This window comes from Cyprinus carpio, chromosome A15 (assembly GCF_018340385.1).
Source record: "Cyprinus carpio isolate SPL01 chromosome A15, ASM1834038v1, whole genome shotgun sequence".
Lineage (NCBI taxonomy): Eukaryota > Metazoa > Chordata > Actinopteri > Cypriniformes > Cyprinidae > Cyprinus > Cyprinus carpio.
The window spans coordinates 17,712,748-17,718,741 of NC_056586.1; positions in this window are offsets into that span (position 1 = coordinate 17,712,748).

The following is a 5,994-nucleotide window of genomic DNA, read 5'->3' on the forward strand; positions in this document are numbered from 1 at the left end:
TAAGGAGCCGTCTGCTCTGCTCTCTAGCTCTCATGAATGTCGCACTACAATCGACCTACAAACAGCCAAAACCTGGATATTTTAGGCAATATTAAAATCCTGGCCGGGATGTGTCCCATATGAATGGCGCATATGTTCACCCTAATCTAAGTACTTATGATGAGTATCGATATTGAATATTTGATCGCCAACAGATTTACCAAACTGTCATTTTCATCAAACAACTGTCGTGTTTCTCATTTACTGTTTGCTAAAACAGACAAAATAAAACAAGAATTTAGCTTGTTTAGAATGCAACTATTAAAACGAAGCCTGTTATGTAACACGCGTGTGCTGCCATTCGTTCATTTCCAGTAAACAGTTTCAGCACTTTGTCTTGAGTTGATCATATGAGTTTCAGAGAAGTAACGTTACGCAAATTTTACAGTGACTGGTGTCGAGTTTTTAAGACATTCTAGGAAATTTTCATGTGCACCTGCATGTAGGCTACTATACCTTAAAGAAATGCAAACTAATTTTTGCTTCAGAATGAAAAAAATACCGTAATCGTTAACATATAGTATGAAGTGTAAAATAATCTAAAGATGTAATTACGACAAATGAATAACACTTGTATCATATAATGTAGCACCCACAAGAAATATAGGCTATATTCATTTATTTTGTCTGAGGTGAAAAATAACTTGCATTCAAAACATGCTGATCTAAGTCTATAATAAAATATTTATTTATTTTGATTTGTATTGTGTTTTTGAGTTGCTGTTACTAATCGATAATGAAAGTGCTCGAAAGGTCTGCTACTAGTCAAACGTAATTTCTATTTTTGTTCTGCCGAATTTACAATGCAAAGTTGGCATAGAAGTGCTTCCGAAGAGGCATAGGTGTTCTCACGCATAAATGCATTTACACAGTAATTACAACTGTAACCTTATGTTGAATTTGTAACCTTATGTTGAATTCATTATTTTATTTTACATTTTGTCAATACATGGTTTATATAAAAGGAAGAATAAGAAATGTTGATGAATCTGTTTAGTAAGATTTTCGTGTATTTTCATATGTCTCATGCAAAGTTTTATACCAAGCAGCAACCCCCTGCTCTCTCTCGTGAAGCCCATACGGAAGTAGTCTCGTGTAGCCAGACCTTCAGACTGAAGGTCTGGATTTCATGGCAGCTTTCATTGGCCAAGGCCCGCCCATCAGGCCGTTTGACCGACATTTCAAACAACCAATCACAGTTTGTTTCGTTCAGTGTCACGGAGGCTTTCTTCTTTCGTTAGGGGGTTTGGCGCCACGGTATCTTTGTTTCCAGGTGGAACGTTAAAGAATGCGACATACATGTCTGATGCAGAAAGCGCATCTTGTTGGTTTAATTATTCCATTGACTCCCATTCATTTTGGCGTCACTTTGACAGCGAATAACTTTACATCTGAGGCGTTTAAAGACTCCATTTGTCCATTCATTATTTCTAAAGAAACACGAAAATGTATAAAAGGCTCTATTACCTTGTATCTTATGTTATGGCCCCGTAGAAGCAGTTTTTGTAAAAATAGGCTAACGATTGCGTCATAACCTGCGACTCTCTGTCGCACAGAAGAGAAATTACCGTATGGACAGGAGGAGAAGCTCGCAGGCAATCTTTTACTGTCTATGAGTTTATCGGGGGGACATGGAGGCATGAAGTCAAGAGAGAAGCCCATAGAGAGTCCATGAAAGCAACGGGACAAAATTATTCAACAACGTCTGCAAGATTCGGTGGGTGACTCAGATTTCTCTTGGCACAGCGATTAGAAGACTTACAATTGTCAGACAGGTTGCTCACGTGACATTTACATAATCAAGCTGAGTTTGAGTCTGCGCAGTACGCTCGACCCCCAGGAAGTGCGTGCTTCTAATTGACTTCACTTGTCTCCGTTGAATCCAACGGGGTCGCTGTGTCCATTTCTTTTACTGTCTATGATTATAACCTTGGCGGTGGCAAATAAATACCAAATCATTAAATCATTGTTTAAAACTACAAAAGGAGACAACAATGGAAACGGAGGAGATGGCATTCTTTCCATCTCCACAAGGACTTGTACCACAGCAGATCAACATTGTTTGTCGCGGACAACTACTGTTGTAATGCTATTGTAGGGACTCCTAAAATATACCTTGTGTTTAATATGCTTTGTGTCAGAAATAATACAAATTATTAAAATGTATTTGATAAATTTTTTTATTTTTCTTTATTTTGAAATATGATGCAACAGTTATGTTTTGCTTGTATCCAATGAGAAAGTGTGTTCAATCCAGGTGTACTATTGCAAGCCAGTGACTGTTGAACTTGAGGTTGCATCATAACGAGAGTCATGTAATGTCAGTGTTATGTCATGTAGGTACCACACATGTTGAGAGAGTGTGCTGCCAGCAAGATCTGCTGTCACAATGAAAAAAGTGTGTCATTATTTTGGAGACTACTATATTCGTTGTAATATGAGGCCCAAAGTGTAGATTGACAATGCTTGCTTTATTTTCTGTTTTTAAGTAAATCTTGTTTTGTTGTTTTTTTCGTGATCCTGTGTGTGATGATGGCTTAGCGGCTATATAGAGACAATTGCCTTTATGAACAAAAACTGTTTATGAAGCTGTCAGACATTTTGTGGTGGACTTTGGAATTTTGTGTGAAACCGGACAGATCGTGTTTTTCATCGTTGGACATGGATCGACTGGATTCATCTCATGTTCAAGACAGCTCATGAGGGGACACTGAGTGTTTGTGTCGTGAGGAACGTAAAATTGTTTAACTGTCATCGGATGAACGTAAGTGTCTTCGTTTTCATGTGGGATTACTTTGAATTTATCATCTGATTAATGTGCACCAACGAACTGGGCCCCAACGATAACGATTGTTTGTACATTTGAATTGTTTGACTGACTCACATACTTTAGAACTGTTTGACTGACTCAGGTATATTTGAACTGATCGTAAGATATATAACTAATATGCATACAGTACTGAAAGATAGTTTATGGTGTGAACTGCAAGTTTTCTCAAGTGTTTAACTGAACTTGAAAGAGATTGTTGTTTTTACATTATTGTATTACGTGGTTTGGAGGAAACTGAGTGTTTTACTAGGATAAGGTTCTAAATTGACATTATATATCTTGATTGAGTTATAGTATTCTAAGAAGGAACAAAGCTATGGCTAAGAAGAAGAGTGTAATAAGTGTGAAACAAGAACCATTATTAGACTACAAAAGAGGTTTATAATTTTTTTTTTTATTTAAAAGAAAAGAAGCAACTTGCATATCATCGGGGAGAATTGTTTACCTGCTTTCTTTAAAAAGAAAAGGAGTTATTACGTTAATGTACAAATACATTTTTGTTATTCTTTTTTTTTCCATTTAACATTTGTACTTTGGTATTTCATTGAGTCTGGCAAGTTAATTAATTTACTAAGTTACTGAATTCTTGAGAATTTCAAATAAGAATTGTTTAATTGATCTTTAGTAAAGAGATTGAGTAAAAATTGGTACAGGAGGAAAATTCATTTTACAATTGATTTCTTTTTGTAATTATAAAGAGGAACTACAGGCCTAATTCACCACCCAACTGCGGGGAATCCAGTATTCTTGTTAAAGAAAATAATTAAATTAACCCCTAGGGTTAAGGAAAGGGTTACATTTTTGGAGGCACTGCTGGGATTGTTTTCTTCTCTTTTCTCCTATTTCCCAGCGTTTTTCTTTATCTTTTCCATTATAATTTAGTATAGACATTAGATTTGAAAACTGTTTATTTCACCAGAGTACCAGTTACTTGCCTTGACTTTTAAAAGTATGGACCTGGCAAAGACTGTTGAGTGGAGCAGAGAAGAGAATGCAAATCTCACACGTGCCATTGTATTGAGCAATGTTCCTTTAGGCACCAGTGATGACACTATTGAAAAAGTGTTAAACACACTTAAAGTTTTTGGTTGCACTAGAATACATGGTCGCCGTGGTGATGTAAATGGGAGATGGTTGTTTATTTTAGTGGAAGCCAGTGCCGATCTAGAACCTGAGATAGGTATAGAAAATTAAGCTGGACCCTGGAGTGTCAACTTAGTGGGCAGTCTAGTAGCTTGTGGTCCTGGCTCTGAAGGTGATAATTTCCAGCTCAAGCTGCAGGCATTGTTGCAGCAGGAGGGTAAGTCTATGGATGAAGTGAAGGCCCTGATTATGGGAAAGCAGTCTCCTAAATCTGATATCAGTGTGGACCTCGTTGATGCCATAGGTAAATTAGTAGATCGGTGCATACCCATGAGTGACACCAACAAGGAGAAGACTGCATTCTTCTGCCCGGTGGGGTTCTATGAATTTGAGCGTATGCCCCAAGGCATCTGTGGAGCACCGGCCACTTTCCAAAGAGTCATGGAACGCACTATAGGGTATATGAACTTTTTGGAAGTGCTAGTGTACTTGGATGATTTAATTATTTTTGGACTGACCCTCGATGAGCATGAAGAGCGCCTTTTGAAAGTCCTTGATAGGTTGAGAGATGAGGGACTAAAGATCTCTCTTAACAAATGTCAATTCAGTAGGACTTCTGTGAACTATGTAGGGCATATAGTGTCACAAGATGGAATATCCACTGATCCTTCCAAGATCGGGGCTGTTGTATCCTGGCCTCAGCCCCAGACAGAGACAGAGCTCAGATCTTTTCTAGGGGTTTTGTGGATATTACCTGCATTTTGTTAAGGATTTTTCAAAGTTGTGACGACTTTTAAATGAACTTCTGCAGGGGTATCCATCCTCTGCAGGTACTGCAAAGAAGAGAAACAAAAATTGACCTATGAGTAACTCCAAACCCTGCTACAAGTCTTCTGAACTGTTTGGATCCCAATGGACTGCTCAGTGTGATACAGCCTTCCAAACCCTGAAAAATAGTTTGACTCAAGCTCCAGTGCTAGCCTTTGCAGACGCACAAAAGCCATATGTTTTGCACGTGGACGCAAGCATGGATGGACTTGGAGGAGTTTTGTATCAAGAACATGAGGAAGGATTACGCCCAGTCGCTTTCATCAGTCGCAGCCTTTCCCCTTCAGAGAGAAATTATCCTGCCCATAAACTGGAATTTTTAGCTCTGAAGTGGGCTGTTGTGGATAGACTGCACCACTATCTTTACGGTGTTTCGTTTGAGGTTAGAACTGACAATAATCCTCTAACCTATATAATGAAGTCAGCGAAACTTGATGCGACGGGTCACTGTTGGCTGTCTGCATTGACCACCTACGGTTTTAACTTGAAATACAGACCTGGCCGCAAGAATGTAGATGCAGATGCATTATCTAGGCATCCACATACTCACCCAAGTGCTGATGACAAGTGGCAGGAAATTCCAGCTGCAGGTGTAAGGGCTCTTTGTCAGGCTTTGTCTGCAGAGAGGAGAACAGGGAATGTCTCTTACATTGTGTGGTGCAACAGGCAGGGGCACATATGTCTGCTGTTCCCAAAGCTTACTCTCATGCTATTGACGTGGCTGCAGATCACTTACCCGTGCTTAGTCCAAGTGAGTTTCAAACGGCCCAGAAAAATGATATGTTCCTCGGAGAAGTGTGGAGGGCAGTTTGTGATAAGAAACCCACCAGTAACATCCAGAGCAGCCACCCTAAGATGAAGATCCTGAAACAAGAGTGGGAAAAATTGTCAGTAGATAATGGATTGCTTTAAAGAACAGTTCGGCAAAGTGATAGCAGGGTGAAACGACAGCTTGTACTGCCAAAACATTTCTACAACAGAGTGTTAACATCTTTGCATGATGAGATTGGACATTTAGGTTTCGAAAAGTCCTACAGCCTAGTTCGTGACCGATTTTACTGGCCACACACGAAGCATGATGATGAGGCTTACTGTAAGACATGTGAGTGCTGCATCAAAAGGAAGACGTTACCTCATAGAGCTGCTCCATTATCTCACATGCAGAATTCAGGACCTATGGACCTCGTATGTATTGATTTTCTTTCCATCGAAGC